This window comes from Pantherophis guttatus, chromosome 3, assembly GCF_059756535.1.
Source record: "Pantherophis guttatus breed Tessera chromosome 3, ASM5975653v1, whole genome shotgun sequence".
Classification (NCBI taxonomy): Eukaryota; Metazoa; Chordata; class Lepidosauria; order Squamata; family Colubridae; genus Pantherophis; species Pantherophis guttatus.
In genome coordinates this window covers 136,080,456-136,106,253 of record NC_142065.1, presented here as the reverse complement: position 1 = coordinate 136,106,253, position 25,798 = coordinate 136,080,456, and the positions used below count along the sequence as shown (strand labels likewise).

Sequence of the window (25,798 nt, the reverse complement as noted above, 5' to 3'; positions counted from 1 at the left end):
AGGGCCATGAATTAGCTGGGTCAGGTCCATAGCTGTCATGGAAGCCATGAACTCCCGAGCCACCTCAGACGTCTCACTCACGGACGGCAGGTTGAAATCCCCCATGACCATAAATCTAGGGGTATCAACCGCCACCGCGGCAATGATGTTGAGTAGCTCAGGCAGGGCTGCTGCCACGTGGCAGGGTGCCAGGTATGTGATCAGCACACCCACTTCACAAGGAGGGACACACAGCCAGCCGTCTGAGGGACAATGGTCTCCCTCAGTCTAAGACCTTCTTTAATGATAACCGCTACCCCCTCCCCTCCCCTGTGACCTTGGCTGATGAAATGCATGGGAACCTGGTGGGCACATTTCTACGAGGGGGACCCCCCTCTGGGCCCAACCAGGTTTCTGTAATACCTGCCAGGTCCGCTTCCCCCTCCTGAACAAGATCACAGATGAGGGGGGCCTTATTTACTACAGACCTGGCATTGCACAGCATCAGCCAAAGGCCTGAGCCCTGAGGAACTGAGTAACCTGGGGAACGGGTGGAGCCTTGGGGGCCGGAGCACTCTACCGCTCGTAGACAGCAAGCACGCACTCCCCTAACATGATATGGTCCCCTGCTCCTGCCGTATCTGCCCCTCCCACTCACAGGATTGTTGTTAGAAACACTAGCTGGATAAGCTCTGACCCTCCCCAACCCCGGGCCCCCTCCTCCCACACCGGCTTCATAGCCAGACCTGACCCTCCCCTTAGTGGGTTTTCCCCCATACCCACAACCCAATTTCTAATCCAACCCTCCCCCCTCCCGGAATCCTTTAAAGGATTAACTAAAAATTTAGATAAAAAGCCCCTCAACCCCCTCTTTGCAGCACGCCATCTCTCTGGGTTCCAAAACCCGTCATCGAGGTAGGCCCTCGATAATGTGGAGGGCCAGGCCTGCGAGAGGGGGGAGTCTTGCAGCGCAAGAAGTTCAACGGTCAAGTACATTCACAAACGGAAGAGGTGAGGATGACCTTTGGCAGGGTTCATAGAGTCTAAAAGTCCTGAGGACGGAAGGCAGCAAACTTAAAGATGTGGGAAACTGGACTCCACTGTCCTCCCACGACAGTGGAGAGAGTGGAGAGAGTCTTATGCCATTACTGCATATCCAGGGGGTGTTCCTTCCAGGCATCCTCTCACGATGCTTGGGCAGATGTAGTATGTTATAGAGAAAAAGTCAGGAAACTGTCCCTCTGGTAGAAATGGCAGTGGTGACCCGGACTCCCTCAGGGCCCATACCAAGCTGTCCATTTGTCCACTAGTCAGGGGCAATAGTTGAAATAAAGCCAGTTCAGAAGGTAAATATATAAGCCCGGGGGCAAAGTTTGATGACATTCAGCAAGATGAAAGGAATGGCTTATGAGGCCGAAGGCGACTGGAGTAATGACCATAATAAGGCCTATACAGGCCAGAAAGGGGGGGAGAGAGTGTGGCCCGAGACAGCCCAACCATCTCTCGACCATCTCCCCACCTCTTCCACTCCCCAAGATCTTTGGCCATTTGTACCCCCAGTCTGCAGCCCCCAACTCAAGGGGGGCCTCTGGATTCATGCAGGAATGGGCCCGCAAAAGCCAGTGTCAAGTTTCGTGGTCGTCTCGAATAAAATGCATTTCAAACAAAATCTTTGAAGAAAAAACTCCTTTTTATTGAGCACGACATCCTAACCTGACTCCAAATGAAGCCAACACTGACGTCCAGCCCCAAAACCCTCCCTTTCCGTTCCCCACTCCCCTGCACTCATTGGCCATCTTCCAAGTCATTCTACCCCTAATCTACTCCAACTCAAAGGAATTCTCCCCTCCCATTTCATCTCCTCGGAAACATTATCTCCAGGGAAAATAAGTAGGTGTCCCTTTCCAGACACCTTCGCTTCTCCTACTTATGTCAGCACTAGAGTAATTGCAGGTTGAAGTGCTGACAGCCAGCTCCTGATAATTCCAGGCTGTCGGCCTCTCACCACAATAATAGTAGTCGACTGCCGCCCCCTCGCCTCCACCATCAGCCAGGAACAGTCGACACCGCGTAGGCACCACTGCCACTGCCGTCGCTGCCGCTTCCACGAGGGCTCCCACCATGCTCCAGAAACACTGGGGGCTTTGAAGGAAGCCCCAGAGAGGCCAGAGAGCTGGGGAAGCCCTCGTATCTCCGCTGCTGCCGTTGTCGCCACCATCACAGAGCCGCCACTGCCATTCCGACCGCCACCAGCTGAAAAATGCAAAGCCGCCGAACAGCTGATTCTGCTGGCACCCCGTGGCTCCTTCTAACGGACCTTTCTCTACCGTCCTGGTGTCCTGGAGGGCACAAATACCCTCATCCTGATGGAGAAAGCCCCTTTTGCCAGGACTGGGGGCCACAATGGTCAAACTGGCCCCAGAGTCCCAAAAATCACCAGGTCATTCTCCATCTCCCGGGAGCCTCTCAACCTCCGTCCACCATCTTGAGCATGCGCAGAAACCTCATTGTCATTAAGATCCTAAAATTTGGTCTTCTTTAATTTAATTTTAGTCTCATGTTTTTCACTGTACTCTTTAACTTTCAGTATTAGGCCTTGCAGATCCTTTGCATTTTCAGTGATCAAGGTGTTGTCATCAGCACAGTACAGGCAATTAAATACTTCCTCAACGGATGCTATTTTTGTGTGGAGTTTTTAGCAATATATACACACACACACACATATATATATATATAACACCAGGAAATTATGTTCACTGCAGTTGACATTGCCAAGCATACTATTTTACTTCCATTGAAATCTCAGTGGAATTGCATTGCCCTATTTTTTTTTTTTACCTATAGTTACTTTTGTTTTAAAACCTATGCGTGCTTTCAAAAGCCCCTTAAAGTGTTTCAATTGACTAAAATAATTCTTTACACAATTATTGCATATTTTATTGCGTTTAAAGGCCTGGAAACAAAATCGGAACATTAAATGGATAATTTGGTGGACGTCTTAATTTTGATGTTCATGTCAGTTCGACAGCTGTGGGTCAGCTCATTTGACACTTGCTCAGAAAGATCAAATCCTTCAATCATCTGTGTAATGGGGAATAATTGAGCTTCATGCTTTACAGGCAGGATTTGGGTTTGCAACAGTGAACTTAGCACTTCCTACCAAGAGACACATATCACTACACACTTGGAAATACTCTCTGTCAGTTTGTACTATAACTGTCAAGCGCAAGACAATTCCTGCTGAGAAGAAATATTAATACCAGTAACTTAAAGTTGCCAGGAGGATGCCTGTTTCCAGCTTTATTACAGAGCATATCAGTTTCTCTCAATAGTGCTCAGATACTTTTCCTGAGAAGATGGCTACACATTGTCTTGAAGTATAATCTTGGTAGAAATTTGCTGACAATGTTAGTAGTTCATTATTACATTACAGCAACACAACCACCTTGATAAGACATAATTTGTAATGTAAGTTGGAAATATCTAATATATGTGTAAATATGGGACTAGACATGGTGAACTGTTCATTTTCTTGTAAAATTAAAATGATTAGGTAGTTCTTCTCCTATGAATCATCCCACAGTTTATTAAAAAATTAAAATTTCTCCAGTATGAATTTTGCTGCAAGCCTGTCCAATTTTTGTCAATCTGCAAAGGCAGTAGCCCAAATTGCCTCTTGTTAAGGAGAAGGATAGTTTGAATCTGTCCTTAAAGTTCCAAAGTGCCAAAGAAACTTACTCTTACTTGGATGTTATAGAGATTGCTCAAACCACAATACTCAAATTATCTGCAGGTAGCTTTGTATATGGAAAACATAGTAGCTTCTTACATCTGGTTTTGGAACATTACCTTTATATTACATGGAGCCAAGAGAAGGAGAAAGAAGAAGAAACTCACTGTATGAATTGTGAACATTGTTGAAGTAGGGTCATATTAGTCTGTGGTAGCAAAAAAAATGATAGCACCTTTTCTGACTAACAAATGTTATTAAAAGGCATTTTTCAATGAACTGCATCTTCATAACCAATTCATCTTCTCCCTTTTCCCAACACTTTTGCTCCCTTCCCACCACCTCAGCCCAATCTGAATACTAAATCAATCTAATCACTCTGTGCATCTGATGAAGATGCTTTTCAATAAATGTTAAATAAAATAATGTGCTACCAAATACCTGTTTTTCTGAATGATAGGAAATACCTCCAAAATGTGAGCTCACTTCAAAAGGCCTTGCTATATGTTCAAAGGTATGATGGTGGGTGGAGATTTTGGTGATGAGTTCAGTATTTTTTATAACACTTGCAAAGGGTTTAAATCTGATCAGATGCAAACATATCCACCAATATATTAATGACAATTCTCATTTAACAAATCATATTTCTGACATATTGCTTCTCTGATACAGTATATTAATAGTTCATATACTATTAATAGCTCAATAGCAGTAACTGTGAGAGGGATCTTGGAGTCCTAGTGGACAACCATTTAGATATGAGCCAGCAGTGTGCTTCAGCTGCCAAAAAAGCGAATACAGTTCTAGGCTGCATAAACAGAGGGATAGAATCAAGATCATGTGAAGTGTTAATACCACTTTATAATGACTTGGTAAGGCCACACTTGGAATACTGCATCCAGTTTTGGTCACCACGATGTAAAAAAGATGTGGAGACTCTAGAAAGAGTGCAGAGAAGAGCAACAAAGATGATTAGAGGACTGGAGGCTAAAACATATAAAGAACAGTTGCTGGAACTGGGTATGTCTATTCCGATGAAAAGAAGGACTAGGGGTGACATGATAGTGGTATTCCAATATCACTGGGGCTGCCACAAAGAAGAGGGAGTCAAGCTATTCTCCAAAGCACAAGACGCAATGGGTGGAAACTAATCAAGGAGAGAAGCAACTTAGAACTAAGGAAAACTTTCTTGACAGTTAGAACTGTGGAACAACTTGCCTCCAGAGCTTGTAAATGATCCAACACTGGAAGTTTTAAAGAAGATATTGGATAACCATTTGTCTGAAGTGGTGTAGGGTTTCCTCCCTAAATAGGGGGTTGGTCTAGAAGACCTCTAAGGTCCTTTCCAACTCTGTTATTCTATATTCTATAATACATACAGTGTGTTGTGGCCCGTACGCAGCCTGTGCAGCTAGTAGCTGATTCCGACAGCAAGGAAGCTGGTGTGGTGCTGCACCAGCAGCCTGTGCAGCTGGCACTTGAGTCAGACAATGAGGAGGCTGGAGAAGATGTGGTGCCAGAGGCGGGGATTCAGCCAGGGCCTTCAGAACCTCCAGAAGCTTCCTTAAGTGAAGAGGACGAAGAGGAGGAGCCTCTTCTTGATGCACGGGCGCGCAGAGCTGCCAAAAGGCAGGACTGGCTCCTCAGGAGGAGGTCTCCTCAAGAGTAAGGCTTGGGGCTAATTGGCCACTCCCTTAGCCTATTTAAGGAGGAATGCCGACTGAAGCAATTTGCAGGGAACAACTTTGTTCACATACCTTCGTGTCTTGTCTTGCTTATCTTATCAGCTTCCTGCAAATTGCTTCTGGGCATTTTGCCAACCACAGTAAGCTTTCAGTATTATTCTTTGAACTCTTGGTAGTTGTTATTACAGTTAATTAACAGCCGTTGTTGTAAAAAACTGGTTTATTTAGTAAACTAAATAAATGGACTTTGTATGTGCTGCATTCTTTGGGGTCCATAGCTGGGGCAGAACACAGTGTCTCAGAATCATCAGACATAGATAGAAACCATTTAGAAATAGGAATAGCACTTAAACTTATATACCACTTCATAGTGCTTTACAGCCCTTTACAGAGTCAGCATATTACCCCCAACAAACTGGGTCTCATTTTACCAACCTTGGAAGGATGGGTTAGCTTTGAGCTGTTCAGGATCCAACTACTGGCAGTTGGCAGAGATAGCCTGCAATACCACATTCTAACCACTGCACCACCTCAGCTTTTTAGAGTCTCCTCCAGAAAGAATTTAAAGTGGAAGTTATTACAAAGAAAGGAAACCACTATATTGGAAGGAAAGATGCATAACATGCATAAATTATATGGAAATAGAAACAAGCTATGTTTGAATATATTTCTGATAACCTCCTGGTCAAAGGCAAGGTTGTTCTTTATTCAAATCAACCAATTATTGTTTGATAAGGTTGGGGTTGTGAAGAGTTGGACAGAACAACAACAAGAACAACAAAGGTTTTCATATTTTTCTCCAATAAGGTCTTCGGGAAGAGGAAAGTATTAATTTGCATAAAATTTTTGATTTCTCCTGGCAGAGATCCTGGCAGAGATTGTGTGGCCACAATCCAAGTAAAGAACCTTCAAAGCACTCTTCAACTGTTGCTTTGTGCTTTGTGGGGTTGGCAAAAATTCCCCTATAAATATATACATTCCCATCAAGCTATTTCATTTTGATTTACATTATATAATGTACAGAAAGAAGAGTAAGAAGTAATAAATAAATAAAAGAAATTGGAAGCAAGGATGAAAGAAATGAAAATCCAAGTCTAAATTATGCCAAAACCACTCAGTATAATTTTCCATACTTCTCTATCTTTGCAGACTATACTTGCTTTGCTCCTATCCAAAAACCAATTCATATATTTCTCCTTTTATTTAACTTTCCCAACTTTTTGTTTCTGAGAATCTCAGTGCTATATTTTGGGGGAGAATCTCTACCCAACTACAATTTTTCTAACTTCCCTTTCATATTAATCACTCATTCTTCTTCCATATATTATTTTTAATCCAATTCTCGTTCATTCCTTCCATATGACCAAAATATCTCAACATACAACATATTTTTCATATTAGTTATTCACTTTTTCATTCCGTCCACATTAATTCAGCACCCATTCATTCTTGACATTATCTTTTCTTTTGCCATACTTTTTTTTAAAAAAATCCTTTTTAAGGATTATTCATTCACTTAGTTTATTCATAAGTTCATTTGCTTCATGTCTTCTGATAAACACACCCTCAATAGATTTGAAGATTTTATATTTTTTAGAGCCTGCTCTAATCAAAACCCTATGGCAAAATTTTAAGAGAATATATAATGTCTAAAGCAGACAGGGGACAAGAAAGATTAAGCAGAGGAAGTACCATGGCATGACAAGACCCTATATGCAATTTAGCAATAGATAGCTAATGTGGCTAATACTGGGAAATCCTACCAGTGGATGGAAACTGCTGGACTAAAATGCAGCAGTGAGGCATTGATCATTGATTGTAGCAACCCAACAACAGGAACTAAGCACTGGATTCATAAAAGCACGGTTCTACCACACTAGACAGGACCTTTGCTGCAGACTATGCAAAAAGGCCTCAGAGACAGTCCAACAGAGAGTGATTGAATTAATACAGCAGGATTAGCATACACTGAATGACCAAGTAGCTGGAAATGTGTATAGAAACATCAGCAATTGTAAGGATTAGACTTTCCCATATCCAGATTCAAGATTCCAACAGAAGGTCATGGAGAATAACAGGGTTAAGATACTGTGGGATTTCCAGATCCTGACAGAGCAGTAAGTACTGGTCAATCAACCAGACATCAGGGTAGTAAACAAGGACCAAGAAGATAGCAGTGGTGATAAATTTATTTTTTATTTTATTTTATTTTTCAATTTATATACCGCCCTTCTCCCTGAGGACTCAGGGCGTTGCACAGCCAGAATTAAAAACATGAAATACAAATATTAAAAACAATTAAAATCTATATAAATTTGGCCCAAAATTTAAAAAACCACAAACCAATTAAACATTTAAAAATTTTAAAAAAATTTCTTCCTAAACCAGCCCGGCTTGCTGGAAAAAGTGGGTTTTAAGGGCACGGCGGAAGGCACTGAGGTCTTGGATTCTCCTTATCTCTGGGGGCAGCTGATTCCAGAGGGTAGGTGCCCCCACAGAGAAGGCTCTCCCCCTGGGGGTCACCAGCCTACATTGTTTGGCTGATGGCACCCTGAGGAGGCCCTCTCTGTGGGAGCGCACGGGTCGCTGGGAGGTCGTCGGTAGCAGCAGGCGGTCTCGAAGATAGCTAGGCCCTATGCCATGGAGTGCTTTAAAGGTGATAACCAACACCTTGAAGCGCACCCGGAAGACCACTGGGAGCCAGTGCAGCTCACGCAGGAGCGGTGTCACATGGGAGCGCCATGCTGCTCCCATCACTACCCGCGCTGCTGCGTTCTGGACCAGCTGGAGCCTCCGGGTGCCCCTCAAGGGGAGCCCCATGTAGAGAGCATTGCAGTAGTCAAGGCGAGAGGTGACGAGGGCGTGAGTGACTGTGCACAGGGAATCCCGATCAAGAAAGGGCCGCAACTGGCGAATCAGGCGAACCTGATAAAAGGTCCCCCTGGTTACAGCCGTCAGATGTTCAAATGTAGCAGTGCCTTTCCTCTAATTTCAAATAGAGTGAGAATTTTTACCAAGCTTTCAAAAATGTTCTCACCAGACCAGCAGATTCCATTAGGGCAAAATGGTACCCGGAGTAACCCAAGGCTACAAAATATATTGTTTTGTAGGTGATAACCAGCATTTTAAATATATTTATAGTAGTTTTTGATAGGTTAATTTAGATTCTTAGCCAACAACAAGGCAACTGGAATCATACAAAATTCATATCCTCAACCACTAAAACTCTAGTATCACACAAGCATTCTGTTTGCTTCTGCTTTTGCCTCTGCCTCTGAATCTGTCCCTAGCCCCTACTCTGTCCCTAGCTCTAACCACCTATCCATAAATGTGTTAAATGGTTCATCTTACACTTTACCTGGAATTATGTGAGAATTTGAGGTGATTCTTTCCTGCCCCCATCTTTCCAATATTTACTAGGATCATTTCTTTTCTGCTCCTCTGCCAGACAGGAAGTAGCTACTAGGAATAAAACTTTGCCCACCCTATATTTCCTGTAAGTGAACCTTTGCTAAAGTTGCAAAGAGCTACTTCTCCTGTTCTTTCTCTGACTAGATTCTTACTCTCTGAGAATACATCACTTTCATCTGAGGAAATAAACTTTTTCACAACAATTCTTATATTTCTTGCTGTACAATAAAAACCTGCCCTGTGTTTTCATTGAGTGAGCATGATAAAACCACACTGCTCTTCCCAAATTTTCTCCATTCTCCTAGCTTGATTACTTTCAGTCAGAATTCTGCTACTTCCAAAAAGGTGCTTTGTAACTTAATTATTTTTATTCATTTTCAAGCAATTTCCATAGCACTTCTATTATCCATTTATCAGGTACAGCCATCTGTCTTTTAATCATATGTTATCTTCCTACAGTCATTCTTCTTTTATTCAAGTTTCTATCACCTTTACCTTTTCTTCTGTTCCATTTTTTGCTAAGATCAAGTCTTGATATTACCAAATTATGGTCTGTCATACGTTCAGAATTTTTAAATTGTTCTTATAACCTTCACTGACTCCTTGAATCTTTATGATAGACAATCAAATTAATTGTGCCTTTTATCCATTCTTTTTGTCATACTTACCCAGGAATTACACTTTATTGTTTATTTGAAGCAAAAATAACCTTTTGCTAAGCAAATATTCACCAATCACAATTTTTGTTTATTCTTGAGTCTATTTGTAGTCCAACCAATTTTTCTTTGATTTCTTGCCTTGTTCTCACCCTCCATTCAGATACCCTAGAAGAAGAAGTACTGGTTAGAGTGCAGTACTGCAGCTACTTCAGCTGACTGCTAGTTCAGCAGATCAGCAGATCAAATCTCACCGGCTCAAGGTTGACTCAGCCTTCCATCCTTCTGAGGTGGGTAAAATGAGGACCCGGATTGTGGGGGCAATAAGCTGACTTTGTATAAAAAGAACACCACTTGGGGGGGAGGGGGCGAAAGCCCTACTAAGCAGGTATATACAAAAGTATGAAGGCTATTGCTTAACGCATTGTAAGCCACCCTGAGTCTCCGGAGAAGGGCGGCATATAAATCGAACCAATAAATAAGTAAGTAAGTAAGTACGTAAGTAAGTAAGTAAGTAAGTAAGTAAGTAAGTAAATAAATAATCTTTTCCTCAAAATTCAGAAAGTTTTACAATTTTTCACAAAAGCCACTTTTTTCTTTCATTAATACACTAGAGCAAGGGTATAAAACTCGTGTTATCAGGGCAGCATCACGTGATATATCAGGACTTTCCCCCCCCTCACTAAACTGGGAGGGGCGGGGCGAGCTCGTGACACATCCATCCTGTGGGCTGCGAGTTTGACACCCCTATACTAGAGCATTGCATACAACTATCATAGTATAGAATTCTTACTTTTATACATTCCCATAACAATACTAATAACACAAATTCATATTATGTGACATATATGATAGACTTTCTTTCATTATTAAATCTATGCTTCACTTCCCACTTCATTTGACAGGATCAAACTGCATTCATTCAGAATTGTTATATTGTTCCCATTTCTTTTTACAAACACACAATGCAACTTTTTTTAATTTCATTTCACTGGTTTATTAATGCTCATCATGGAATATGCTGGTGTTTGTCAATTATACCTGACCTGTATAGATTTACAATTTACAAAATTACAATTTAGAGAAAAATGCATAAGTTTATTCTCATTAAAAGTAAAATATTTCAAGCACCCCTAAATATATTTAGGAAGGCCTTTTTATCCTATAAAATTGATGAGAAAATCTAGACTATAGACATTGGTATAGTTATGCAACTTAATTTGCACAGTCTCATTAAATATTCAATTTCTCAGTTAGGCTGTAGTTGCAAGAGTTAACATGAAATTTAAGTATTTCAGTTAGCAGTGGAAAAGAAAAACAGGCCCATTAAGGTACTTATATATTCCCATTTCAATATTGCTTCTTTTTAAAATCCATCTTTAGACAAATTATTGTTAGCTTTTTATCTTCTAAATCTTCATAGTGCATAATGTTTTTTTTTAAATGTATATTATTTTGGTAGCCATGTAATAAAATGTAGAAATATGCAGTTTGCTATTTTTTTTTTTTTATTTCTATAATCTGGTCAGAGGAAGCTTTTCCCACAATTTTCATACAGCAAAGTATATTTTATGGATTGCTGATGAGTTTGCCCATAGGAACTGGAACACTCAAGTAGAAACAAAACCAGCACTTTCAAAAATCAAACAGTAATAGTGTTTCAAAAAGTCTCTCACAGATTTGAAATTGAAGTTGAGGTTCTAATCCTGAAATCAAATATGGAACTTTATATTGCAATGACTTTATGTGGCAAGAGAGCACAGATCCCTGGCCCTACACACTCTGTTAAAAGAAGAAAAAAATGTGTCTCTCTAGATCTTGCTACATTAAAGCTTCCTTCTTTTGCATCCTACTTATGGAACATTGTGACATTTTATCCCTCTAGGTCAGGGATATGAACTTCAGCTGACAGAATTCTTATCAATGGCCACGCTAGCAGTGGAATTCTGGGAGTTGAAGTCCACAAACCCAGTAATGGTTAGGAAACACTGCTCTAAGTAATTGATTACCCAAATCTTTTTCCATTAATATCGATAGGATGTTGTTGTGGCCCGTTAGCGGCCGGTGCAGCTAGTAACTGATTCCGACAGCGAGGAGGCTGGTGTGGTGCTGCATCAGCAGCCTGTGCAGCTGGTACTCGAGTCAGACAATGAGGAGGCTGGAGAAGATGTGGTGTCAGGGACGGGGATTCAGCCAGGGCCTTCAGAACCTCGAGAAGCTCCCTTAAGTAAAAAGAATGAAGAGGAGGAGCCTCTTCTCGATGCACAGGCGCGCAGAGCCGCCAAAAGGCAGGAGTGGCTCCTCAAGAGGAGGTCTCTTCGAGAGTAAGGCTTGGGGATAATTGGCCACTCCCTTAGCCTATTTAAGGAGGAATGCGAACTGAAGCAATTTGCAGGGAACAACTTTGTTCACATACCTTCGTGTCTTGTCTTGCTTATCATATCAGCTTTCTGCAAATTGCTTCTGGGCATTCTGCCAACCACAGTAAGCTTTCAGTATTATTCTTTGAATTCTTGGCGGCTGTTAATGCAGTTAATTAACAGCCGTTGTTGTAAAAAACTGGTTTATTTAGTAAACTAAGGTTTGAACGGACTTTGTGTATGCTGCATTCTTTGGGGTCCATAGCTGAGGCAGAACAGATGCAGACAGAGAAAAATGTCATAAGTATTACCATATTTTTCGGAGTTTTTGGGGAGGAAAATAAGAAAAAGCTGATTGGTGGGTGGATCGGCCTCCTGGAATACCCCCAATCAGCTGTTTCCAGATGTGAATTATAGCAACAGCTTCGTTGGTTATGAGCTCTGTGCCTTGCTTTTTTTTCTGCCTCTGAAAGCCTCCGAAACAAAGTTTCAGAAAAAAAAGGCTTTTTCTTTGAAGCTTCTTTCAGAGGCTTCTTTCAGCCTCTGAAATCTCCGTTTGTGATATTCTACATTCGGAGTATAAGATGCACCCAGATTTTCACCCTCTTTTTTGGGGGAAAAAGGTGTGTCTTATACTCTGAAAAATACAGTATATGTTCTGAATATATGTAATATATACTACTAAACCTTCAAGTAACGGAGTTCCCAGTACAAGCCATATTTACAGTAGGGCTGGATTTAAACAAGCAGTTTTGTTTACACCAATTGGATTCTGGAACATAAGACCTTCTCACTGTTCTTCATCCCATAGTCATTTTGAATGTAAAATGCTTCAGTTGGCTATTGGAACAGTAACTGCTCTAAAAGACCATTCAGTAGTTGCAGTTGGTCCAGAATGTGGCAGCATGGAAAGTTATAATTATACCTCATTATGCTCATGTTACACTTCTGCTACACTAGCTGTGCTGGTTATCGGGTATAGGTATATATATAATGTCAGATTACACTTGATTAGTTATTTGCTGCTGTGTTAACACAATCCTTAGTGATCATCTACCTTTAGGTAGAGTGTTCCTGGTTCAGACTTTTAGGGTGACACCTTAAACCAAGACCAGAATACACTGTTTCAGAAAGAATGTGAGAATATCCACAATACACTATTTTCAGAAGGGACCAATAACTACTTCTACCACCACCTCAATTAGCTAGACAGTACTCATGTAGTAGTTCAATTTTACTTCTTAATGTATACATAAGAACATATGAAAACTTCCCAGTTTTCTGAGAAGGAATAACTCACCAAAAGCAATTCTTTAAAATCCACTTTGACCTTTCTTTTCTTTTTACGATAATCAAGTATTCCCTTGATTCTTGACATTATTCTCTCCCTCTCTCTCTCTCTCTCTCTCCCTCTCTCTCTCCCTCTCCCGCTCTCTTTCCACAAATTAACTCACTGCTCTCTCTCTCTCTCTCTAAGCTTTAGTTTCTGTTCTAAATTGTTTTTTAAAGCAAATCTCATAAAAATGGGCATTTTCAAATCAGCAAAACCATTTCTTTGAAATAATTGCACAGTTGTGCAAGTAGGAACTGTCTACTTTGTTCCTTCCTACACTTCTCTGAACACTCTTTATTCTCTGTAACGACATATATTTATACGCTCAAAAAGAAGTGATGAATATGAACTCAGTATTTAAAATCAAGTGTTTCCCCATACTTTCCCCTTTTTTGTTTTTTTCATTTTGAGAAGGGAAATCGACATACGTTTTTGGATCGTTATAGGAATGATCAAGAGACCTCAAGCAACCATAATGCAACCTTGTAACTTCCAAGTTGGAGCTGAATAAACTTATAGGTTACATCATCTGACAATGGTGGCATATGTTACTGAAAACATCACAATGTCTATCAAAAACTACAAGAAAAGTTCAAAAAAGTTTGATGATTGCAAACAATTTACTTTGTTTTCTGCAGTGCTGCTGGGAAAATGTATTTTTTGATGTCCCCAAATTTTATGTTATCAAGATGTATGGCTATTTCAACATTTCTGACAGACCGGCAGAGCTGAAGGACTTCTGTAATTACATTAAAGTAAATGACTGCAATCCAGGATGGCATGTTTTGACAAGATAGCTATCTCTGCTTCAGACTATGTACTGTTAAAATCCTGGTGCTCTTGACAAGTTATTTTCAAGTTTAAGTGAGGACAAATGCCCTGGGATATTATGGAAATATAAAAAATATTGAAGAAAATGCAATTAGAACTTTTATCTTTGTCTTTCCTCGTGCAACTGCTTCCACTCTATATTTAACCAACAAGGGCAATGGGACTTCCGGTGAAGAGGGCCAATTAAACAACACCCCCCAAGAAAGATCCCTAAAAGGTTTTTCCCTGGCTGTCACTTTTTCAGTTTACCTAACCCTAGCCCAACTGGCATTCCTTTAGTTCAGGGGTCAGCAACCCATAGCTCTGGAGCCACATGTGGCTTTTTTATCCTTCTGCTGCGGCTCCCTGTCACTGCTTGGTGCCACAATTTTGAGAGGTGCTTCCAGTTAGGGGGGGAAGCATGGCGTGCCAGGAGGAGACTCTATGGCAAGGGGCAGGTTTTCCGGGCGGCTCCACAATTGATAGGGCTTTTGGTTACGACAGGTAAAGGAAAAAGGACACCACACTAGGAGGACACTCTATGGTGGGGAACTGGACTTCCAGTCAGCTCCAGAATTGAACGGAGGGCTTCTGGTTAGCACTTTGGTGGCTCTTTGAGGGTTTAAGGTTGCTGACCCCTATTTTAGTTTATATGACTCTCCTGGGTTAGGGAAAGTCAAATAATCATTCCACAAGATCCTGCATACAACAATGAGTCTGCAAATAGCTTCAGGGGCTGTGGCTTTGAAGCAACCTATATGGTAATAGCTGGGGGGCGGGGGGTGCAATCAGTTCATTGTTGAAGAAGCAGCCATTTTGGAATTTATTTTTCAAACAGACAGTAAGTTGCACATTTCATTTCTTAATCATTTTTAAGGACTAGTAATCTTTATTAGAATAAGAGAACAACAGGCAACAGCCTGTTATTCCTTTTTTAAGATCTGTGCCATTTTGGAGATTTCTTCATCATTAAACAACAAGGAAGAAGGATGCTAAGGCAAGCTAAAATAAGGAAGTGTGGAGTATCTTTAAAAAAATGATGGTGAAATAGGAGGGTAGAAAGTTGTGATTTTACTTTATTATTTGTAATCATTTGTAGCTTGGTCTGCTTTGCTGTGGGTAGCTAAAGCTTTCTGATTTTTATGATTCCTGATTGGCCAGCAATTCTTCAGTGACTTACAAAAATCCTACTGTTTGACTATAGAGGGAGTTAAGAAGATGGCTATGCTCCAAGGATGTTAAAAAAACACTAGACAAACTACTTCAGAGATGTAAATATATGTAGAAAGTTACCAATACACCAAGGCAATTTCACAAGTAGCTGACAATGTAGAGAAGTCAATTGCAATTTTGGAATATAGATCTGACACCAATCTTTATTATGATAGTTTAAATATAAACCTCCCAACACAATTGAAAGAAGAATTCCAAGAAAATCTTCAACTTTCAAAAGGACAAGTATGGGACTTTTTCTCTGTAAATACTAACAAGGTTAAGAAATCCTTGAGAAAAAGATTCCAGAGAAGAAAAAGATTTTATTTCATGAAGATAAGCTGGGAGGAGTGACTTTAATTTAATGAGTCAATTGGTATTAGGATGGATTTTTATTGGTCTGATATTTGTAATCGAAAGAAAGTTTTAATGCAAAGTAGGTCTAAAAATATTTTTATTTCCCTTTATATACAATGCTTAAATAATTCTTTTTTTAAAAAAAGTTTTTTATTATTTTTTTAAAACATAAACATAAAACACATTTTTTTAAAACGAAGCTTTTGATCCGGTCACAAATTAATACCAATCACTAACAAATCTTAATTTTCAATTAACACAACTTAATATTTTACTCAGTTATTTCCCTTAATTTTATCTATTTAACTATGCCATTATCCCCAAAAACCCATTACTTAAATCTTAAATCCTAATCAATTATAATTCCATTTTTCTCTTTCATTTGCTTAGAAGGATATATTTTAACAATATAAATCATCACAATTATTATAAACATTCATAAAGTAATTAATTCCAACATAATCATTTTATTTTTACTAATGAACTCAACATTTATAGTCTTTATTTCTGTTATTAAACCTAACTTATTCATTTCATTTTAACTATTAATTTCAACATACTCCTCCTTATTTGGCTATCCCACCTCATTTTATTTTGCTATAAAACACAACATCTTTATCTTCATCTTTGTTGTTAAACCAATCATTTTTATTTCCTGGCTGTTAAACACAGCATAACCATTTTATTTTTGGCTGTTAAACACAGCATACTCATTTTTGTTTTTTGGCCGTTACACAGCATATCCATTTTTATTTTGGTTGTTACACAGCATAACCATTTTGTTTGGCTGTTAAACACAACATAGTCATTTTTGTTTTCTGGCTGTTACACAGCATATCTATTTTTATTTTTTGGCTGTTAAGCACAGCATAATCATAGTTGGTTAACTATCCCCACTTAATCCTTTCTTTCTTGTTTCCATCCATCTATACATTGCTTATTTTCAGTTAATCATATTTATCATTATCCTTTTTCATAACAATTTAACATTGAGACATGGTTCTTGCTTAAAATATACCTTTAAATATATTTATAAATTCCTTTTAACATTTTATTTATTTATTTATTATTTTATTTTATCATATTTATATACCGCCCTACTCCCAGAGGACTCAGGGCGATGAACAGCCAAGATAAAAATACAAATAACATACAAAAGTTAAAAGCTATTAAAAATAGATTAAATAATTTGGGCTCAAAAACAAATTTAAAAACATCCAATTTATGTAAAACATTTAAAACTCAATTTAAAAGGGAGAGTTAGGCCAGACCAGCCTGTTGGAATAAAAACGTTTTTAGGGCACGGCGGAAAGTGCGTAAGTCTTGGATCCTCCGTATCTCCGGGGGGAGCTCGTTCCAGATGGCAGGTGCCCCCACAGAAAAGGCTCTCCCCCTGGGGGCTGCCAGTCGACATTGTTTGGCCGATGGCACCCTGAGGAGCCCCTCTCTATGGGAGCGAACTGGTCGGTGAGAGGCTACTGGTGGCAGAAGGAGGTCTCGTAAGTACCCTGGTCCTGAGCCATGGAGCGCTCTAAAGGTGGTAACCAAAACCTTGAAGCGCACCCGGAAGACCACTGGGAGCCAGTGCAGCTTGCGCAGGAGGGGAGTCACATGGGAGCGCCACGTCGCTCCCATCACCACCTGCACGGCCGCATTCTGGGCCAGTTGGAGCCTCCGGGTGCTCCTCAAGGGGAGCCCCATGTAGAGAGCATTGCAGTAGTCCAGGCGTGAGGTGACAAGGGCATGAGTGACCATGCGTAATGCGTCCCAGAAAGGGACGCAACTGGCAAATCAGGCGAACCTGATAAAAAGTCCTCCCGGCCACGGCCATCATATGCTCTTCTAAAGACAGTCATGAGTCCAGGAGGATGCCCAAGTTGCGAACTTCATCCGTGGAGGCCAACGACTCACCCCCAATAGTCAGTGATGGCGCCAACTGACTATATCGGGACGTCGGAAAACACAGCCACTCGGTCTTGGATAGGTTGAGCCTGAGTCTGTTCCTCCCCATCCAGATCCGTACAGCCTCCAGGCACCAGGACATCACTTCGAGGGCATCATTGGGGTGGTCTGGGGTGGAGATGTACAGCTGGGTGTCATTAGCGTACTGATGGTACTTCATCCCAAAACCACGGATGATCTCGCCCAACGGCTTCACATAAATGTTGAACAGAAGGGGCGAAAGGACCGATCCTTGTGGCACCCCACATACAAGGGGCCTCGGGGTTGACGTCTGCCTCCCTGTCAACACAGACTGCGACCGGTCAGAGAGAACGGAGGAGAACCACTGTAAAACAGTGCCCCCCACCCCCAACCCTTCCAACCGGTGCAGCATGATACCATGGTCGATGGTATCAAAAGCTGCTGAGAGGTCTAATAGGACAGGACAGAAGAGCAACCCCTGTCCTGAGCCCTCCAGAGATCATCAACCAATGCGACCAATGCTGTCTCCATGCTGTACCCAGGTCTGAAGCCTGACTGGAATGGATCTAGATAAGTCGATTCATCCAGGTACTGATGCAGCTGTCGCGCAACCACACTCTCAACAACCTTCGCAACAAAGCGAAGGTTGGAGACAGGACGATAATTTGCTAACACAGCCAGGTCCAGGGAAGGCTTCTTGAGGAGGGGCCTCACCACCGCTTCTTTCAGGGCGGCGGGAAAGACACCTTCACTCAAAGAAGCATTTATAATCCCCTGGAGCCAGCCTCGTGTAACCTCCCGGGAGGCCAGCACTGGCCAGGAGGGACACGGGTCCAATAAACATGTGGCTGCACTCAGTCTGCTCAGTATTCTATCCAGGCTTTTGGGAGTCACAAACTCTTCCCATGTAATATTCTCAGGGCCTGCCCTGTCATCTCCCCTGGATCTACCCAGTCAGAGTCCAGCTGTTCCCGAATTTGAGCAATTTTGTCATACAGATATTGTACAAAGTCCTCAGCTCTACCCTCCAAGGGGTCCTCCCGCGCCCCCTGATGGAACAGGGAACGGGTCACCCTAAACAGGGCAGCTGGGCGATTATCTGATGACGCAATAGGAGCAGAAAAGTAGTTACTCTTCTCCACTCTTATCGCCACTAGGTAATTATTAATATGAGATCTTACCAGTGTCTGGTCGGATTCAGAACGACTAGCCCTCCAACTGCTCTCTTAAGCAGTTAATTTTAAATTAACCATATTTATCTTTATCCTTTTTTATACCAATTTAACATTAACACATAATTCTTGCTTCAAACATACCTTTAAATATGTTTATAAATTCCTTTTAACATTCTTAATTTCTGTAAAAACTTCCTTTTTATTACTACAATTCACCTGTACATTGTTTTATTTTTAATCACATTGTTTCAATCTTTTTTTCTTTTTCCGGTTGTGTTTATCTTATTTCTTCATCTCCTCGCCTGCAAACATATATTTCCTTCCATTTTCAAAGTTTCAATTTTGTTGTGCTTAAATAATTCTTAAACCTTGTAAAATATTATGGAAAGAGCAGGGGAGGGGGTTCTAATTTTTTTTATTACCGGTTCTGTGGGCATGGCTTATTTTGTGGGCATGTCTTGGTGGGGAGGTAATGTGACTGGGTGGGCATGGACAACTTTTTTTTTGTACTTTTAAAAACATTTTTTCTACAACCTACCTTAAGAGGTTGCAGAAAAAATGCTTTTAAAAGCCTCTGACGATCCCAGCTGAGCCGCGCGATCATCAGAGGCTTTTTTTTTTTTACTTTTAAAAGCATTTTTTCAGCTGAAGAGGTTGTAGAAAAAATGCTTTTAAAAGTAAAAAAAAAAAAGCCTCTGATGAGGTGGGCGGAGCGAGCAGCGACCGGGCTGGGGACCGGTTCAGGTGTGTGGCCAGCCAATGTTATTACTGGTTCTCCAAACTACTACAAATGTTTACTACTGGTTCTTATGAACCGGTGCAAACCGGGAGCAACCCACCACTGGGAAAGAGTATTTGAAAGTAACCATGTTAAGAGAAAGTTAAAGAAAAAGATGTATTAGCTTAAAGAAAAGTTAAGAGTTTTAAAAAGAATGTATACAAGTAGAAAAAATTTATTTTATGAGGGAAACTTGGAGGGAGTGATTTAAATTTAATGAGTTAATTGAGGTTAGTTGGAACTTTATTGCCTAACTGAAAGTGAATTTTAAAAGAAGTTAAAAAAGATTTATTAGAACTTTTTGATCTTAGAAATATTTTAAAGAAAATGTTAATGTTTTAAAATAGATTGAAAAAAAGCATTTTCCCTTTACAGTTAAATAATCTGAAAGAATACAGTGAATTTTGTTAATATAAATGGTGATAGTTTATAAAGTACAAACAGAAATATATATTATTTCCACAGCAAGGAAGAAAAAGCAGAAATGGTTAAACTGATTGCCTTATTCAAAGAGGAGAATATATTTAATCATGTTTTCTGTTTGGAAATCACTTCTGGATTTTGTGCTTGTGATGAAAAAAAATGAAACTTTGACTTTGGCTTTGCCGATTAGATAGACTTGCTTTTATATAAATGGCTAGTATATACTAATGTGTAAAAGAAAAAAGTGGAGGCTATAATGTTATCTTCTACTGTGCTAAAAAGAGTTGGTAGTGAACCCTTTTTTTCCCTTTGTACCCCATATTTTCTTTCCCTCTTTCTTTTTCCTTCCCCTAATTTCCTATTTCTATTTTCCTTTATATTTTATACTTGGATAAAACAATAAATGTTGGAATTTTTAAAAGTCAACAAAAGCAATGTATGCTATATCATTCAGCAGCACTTCAGTGTGTGAATTCTTCACTGATATCTATAAAAAACTTGATAGTAAAGGAGTTTCTTGACCTGCAGTTAAGCTCAAGCAACTACTAACACCAAATGGTGTACAGAAATGTAAAAGTGACTTCACAGTGTTCTATGTAAGTGCCAAGAAATACTTGAGTGATCAGTACAATTTTAGAATCCAAAACAGCCCTTCCAAATGCTGTTGCCTTTTCTTTTAGAATTTTTTTTAAAATTCAGAACAGGCTTGCAATCTAAAAGAAAATAATTTGGATGCACTGTGTAAGAATGTAGCATTGTTGAAAGTGGAACTGGTAAGTTGCCAGAGTAATGAGGAGTGAAACTTTTAACCAGAGTTGTCAGACTCCATTAAAGAACATGGAAATATAGATGAAGTAATATCAACACTTCTGTATAATGTAACTCATCCAGAAGTTTTGCTCAATGTCTTCTCAGCAGTGACTATTGCTTGGACTGGAAAAAGATATGTTAAATGTTTCCAAGGATCTTACCCAATGACTCCAACACGAAATGCAATGAATCAGATCTCTTTATTAATCAGATGTTTCTGTTACAGGTATATGTCTGGAAGAAGATCTGGATCTCTGGACCACATCTTATATACCTGGGAGGCGGGGCCGAGGTAAGGAGGGATCAGGGGAGGATCTAGGTGGGGTTAACCCTTACTCACCCAGTGGGCAACGTTAGGCATTTACATGCAACAAATCCCCCTCTAAATGCCTAACAGTTGGACCTGTGTGTGTATTTTGTGTGTGTACACCTAGTCTTGAAGTTAGGTAGGCGTGCTGTTTATTCTGCAAAGGTTTGGTCAGGATATCAGTGATTTGCTCAGCAGTTTTGCAGTGTATGGCCTTGATAAAACCAATGTTCGTTAACTGTTTGACGTGCTTGTGCTTAATGTCTATATGCCTAGATCTCTGATCCACTGCGTCTGCCATGGATATATCTATGGCTGCCTTGTTGTCCTCATGTATCATTATGGGGTAGTTTGGTTCAGTCCAGATGTTTGAGAGCAGGTCGTCAAACCACGTCAGGTTGTTGGCTGCCTTGGCGAGGCAGATGTATTCTGCTTCCACCGTAGATGTGGCCACCAGGTTTTGTTTCCCGGTATATCAGTGCACTGGGCAGCTATTGATGAGGAATACATAGCCAGATGTGCTTTTCCTGCTTTTTGTATTGCCTGCCCAGTCAGCGTCGGCATAGCAGATTAATATGGGCTTTTTGGAGTTCGCTGGCTCTAGACTTAGGTAAGCATCCATGCTATACTTTAGATATTTGAGCACACATTTTACATCTTCCCAGTGGTACGTTTTTGGATCGCTCACATGCCTAGACAAGAGGTTGACCGCTAGAAGGATGTCTGGCCTAGCCCAGTTGGCTATATATAGAAGGGACCCAACGACAGACCTATAGAGGGTATTGTCCTTAAATGTCTCACCTTCTTCGTTCATGTGTTTTAAAAAGTCAATTTGCATGGGTGTTTCACATGGCTTGGCATCCCTCATGTTGCACTTGTGTAATAGTTCTAATATTTTCTCCTTTTGATAGACCCTGAACCCTTTCTGTGTTCTGTCGATCTGGACACCCAAGTATTTGTTTACCTTTCCCAGAGTTTTTAGTGCGAAATGCTTCCCCAACTTATCAGTGAAATCATCACATTTTTGTTTATGCTGGCCACAGTACAAAATATCGTCCACATAAACAAGCACGTATTTGATGGATGTGCCCTCCCCTTTTGTGAAGAAGCATAGGTCAGCGGAGGTGGCTGTGAACCCCATGTCCCTGAGAATTTTTGCTAGGCACTCATACCACCTCTTACCGGATTGCTTCAGCCCATACAGACTCTTGTTTAACAACCAGGTATCCCCCTCATGTGTGTTTCTTCCAGGGGGTGCCCTGACGAAGATCTCTTTGTCTAGCTTCGCGTGAAGATAGGCTGTCTGCACGTCGAATTGGTAGATTTCTAGTCCTAGAATTGTTGCTATCACCAGGGCGCTCTTTACACTCTTGGCCCTGACCGTGGGTGAATATGTCTCGGTGTAGTCCTCCGGGTACTTTTGCGCAAACCCCTGTGCCACTAACCTAGCCTTGTACAGGGTCTTATTGTCCTCGAGCTCCTTTATTTTAAAAACCCACTTTGTCCCAATGGGTACCTTGTTGTCTGGTACCTTGGATGGGGTATACACATTTAGCTCTCTCAGGCTGTTCATCTCTTTGTCCATGGCCTCCTCCCACCTAATCCTTTCTTCTCGTGGCAACCTAAGAATGTCTTCGTAAGAGTTGGGTGTCGTGGTGTTTGTGTGTATTGAGAGTACGTAATCTTCAAACTTTTTTGGCATTTTGTTCCTGTTGTGTCTGACGGGCCTGTTGGTAGTGTCTCTGTGTCATGCATGTATTTGGCTTCCTTCTCTGTGAGTGCATCTACCTTTATGACAGGGTGGTCCTCTTTCCATCCCTTGGTGTCTACCTCTTGGTGTTTGGATTTGTGTTTCTCGTGTGCCTCGGTTTCAGCTGTGTCTAGTCTACTCGTAGTCCTTACATTGTCTGAGGTTTCCTGCCTGAACAGCACTTCGTTGAGATGTATTTTTGACCAGTTTGTGTTTTCATGGAACACTGCTGTTCTGGATACGATAAATTTATTGTCCTTGTCAATAAATCTGTACCCTTTTGTCCCAGACTCGTATCACATAAATCTTAGCCTCCTTGATACCTTGTCCCCCTTTCATCTTAACTGCTTTGGTATATGTATGTCCGCAGTGACCCCAAATACATGTAGGTGAGCTACTTGGGGTTTCCTATTGTACATAACCTCATAGGGAGTTTTGTTTACCACGCTTGACCATAGCCTGTTCAGGGTGTAGTTTGAGTATGTGAGTGCCTCTGCCCAGAAGTGTTGCCCCAGCCCTGCGTCTTCTAATACGCATCTTACCATAGTTTGTAATACGCTATTCCTGCGTTCCGGCACTCCGTTCTGGAATGCGGAAAAAGGCAAAGAAGTAAAGTGTAATATCCCATGTTTCTTTATCCAATTGGAGAAGTCCCTTGATAGGAACTCTGACCCTCTATCTGTCAAAATTTGTTTTATTTTGATGTTGTGTTGTGTTTCTATCCTCCTGTAAAATTCTTTGAACTGTTGAAACACCTCATTTTTGTGGTTGTGGCTGCATTCTTACTATAGCATAGATTAAATATTTTTTTGCAATATCTCAGCCACAGTCAAGTAGTGGCCAAGGCTAGGGTATATGCTGGGTGATAGGCTTGCCATTAGCAAGTAATAGGCCCTGTGGTGCAGGCAATCTGTATCAAAAGTCCAGGGTTTTCTGGGTGGATCATTAAGTAAAAATAACATATTTTCCCTTAGAAAGATAATTTGTAGCTGATGATTCCACTCTAAGAAATTAGTTCCATCTAATTTTAACTTGTGGAAGTCAGCAAGCAAAGTCATTGAGCTGTATGGTAAATTACTCACAGTCTGGAGCTGTCCATGGTTTTGTAGGTCAGGGAACTCGCAATATGCTGGAGGGATGCTTGTTGCTAGTCTGTATGGATTTATCTCTATGTTCTTTGTATTTATCTCTATGTTCCTCTCTCTTCCTACAGGCCGCAACTGGGCATACGTGAAGCTCATTTTGCGCCAGAGGTCGTCGGGTGAGGAGCTCTCTGCTGCTGCTCTCAGGCCTAAGCCTAGGCCTGCCGGTGGGAGGCTGGACTCACCCCTGGTGGGCCTGTAGCCTTCCCTGGACGACAGATGCCATGGCTGGGCCCCTGCATCTCGGGCGAAGAACGGGAAGAGGTGAGGAGCCGAGGCGGTCACAGGTTGAGGAATACTGGAGCTTGCGGGCGCGGTGGCGGCGGATGTAAGTCAAGGATCCCCTGGATTCGGCAGTGTGGCGGTGGCGGCGGTGGATCCTGGACGATGCTGGGTGGTCTCCGGGCGAGTAGTGGTGGTCGCACGGCTGGTAAGTAGCTGCTTTGCCTTCTTATTTCCGGGGCCAGTGAGGTTGGTGCAGAGGGTGGCGAGTGTGAATCCTGCGGTTGATCGGTCCTGCAGGTGGTCGGGTTCTGGTGGTCGCTTTCTGGGTGCATTGTCTCTCGAGTTCTCAGCTGGGTCACTGCGTGGGTTCCAGTGGTCATCCTGTTGTCCCCTTGGCCTTGGGGTGCGTCGGGGAGTTTCTTTGCAGGCGCGGGAGGCTTGAATGCGGAGCCGAGTGCTGCCGCAAGAGTCTCTATCACTTTTTCCACTTCGGGCCCGGTAGGTGGGCCCTTGCAGGCCTGCGTTGTTGTTTCCGCGTGGTTTTCGGGTTCTTCCCCACTCGTGTTGGGGTCCCTGCAGGTTCGCGCCATTTCTTTTAAATCTTGGCTCCCCATTGGTTGTCGGGCATTCCAAGATGGCCACCGGGAGCAGGCGCGGAAACAAAATCTTCCAAGTCCGGAGCTTCAGCTTGGGAAAGCCTTTCCCTTGTCGGACTGGCGACTTCATTTTCTGGTTCCTGGGTGGTCATCGCTGTTCCATGGCTTTCCAGAAGGCCTCGGAGTTCCGCGATGAGCTCCCCTTTGCTGGTGGGTGCTTCCAGCATCTTCAGGATAGTCAATTGGAAGTCGTCTCTGCTCGGTGGCTCCGTTCTCTCGTTGCTGCAGGTTTCCTCTCTTAGTTCCTCGTCTCAGAGCAGTAATTTCGGGTCATCTCCCTGCTCACTCTCGTTCGGGGCGATTCTCGCTGTGGTGCCTTCTAGGGCCTGCAGCTCCTCCATCTGTTTCATATAGACTCTGGTGCACATCCTGTTCTCCGCTTCGGACTGGGTTCCTGATTCTGCCATTTCTGTGAGTTGTGGGTTAAACCATCCTCTGCTACCAACTTGTTAAATGTTTCCAAGGATCTTACCCAATGACTCCAACACGAAATGCAATGAATCAGATTTTTTTATTAATCAGATGTTTCTGTTACAGGTATACGTCTGGAAGAAGATCTGGATCTCTGGACCACATCTTATATACCTGGGAGGCGGAGCTGAGGTAAGGAGGGATCAGGGGAGGGTCTAGGTGGGTGGATGGATGGGGTTAACCCTTACTCAGCCAATGGGCAACATTAGGCATTTACATGCAACAAGATATTGTTGAATACTTAATTTGGAATGAGCATAGGCTTCACTCAGGTCCACCAAAATGGCAGGAAAATAGTTGAATCTCATTGGCTGAGCTCTCTGACAGCTTCCTATAAAAGGACAGGCTGTCAGATGGGCCAGCTGTTGGGTTGTACTGATCTACTTGAATAAAGAGCTGTTCCTGTTACTCAAGCTGTGTCCTGTCTCTTCCATCACCCGGACTTAACAGATATGCTAAAGTTACATAATCTTTTAGAAACAGAAAACACCTACAGAATTTTGTTGTTATTATTATTATTATTATTATTATTATTATTATTATTATTATTATTATTATTCAAATTTCTATACCGCTCTACTCCCGAAGGACTCAGGGCGGTGAAC

At 41.6% G+C, this 25,798-nt stretch overlaps 1 long non-coding RNA gene across 1 annotated transcript in view; it reads left to right on the top strand.

Annotated features, from left to right (window-relative positions):
- LOC148114833 (uncharacterized) overlaps window positions 1-25,325 on the top strand; it is a 200,480-nt gene extending 175,155 nt beyond the window's left edge. The window contains exons 2-4 of the long non-coding RNA XR_015733257.1: window positions 20,869-20,934; window positions 23,913-24,271; window positions 25,260-25,325. This is a non-coding gene — a long non-coding RNA (uncharacterized LOC148114833). The remainder of the gene's footprint in view (window positions 1-20,868; window positions 20,935-23,912; window positions 24,272-25,259) is intronic.
- The last annotated feature ends 473 nt before the right edge of the window (window positions 25,326-25,798 follow it).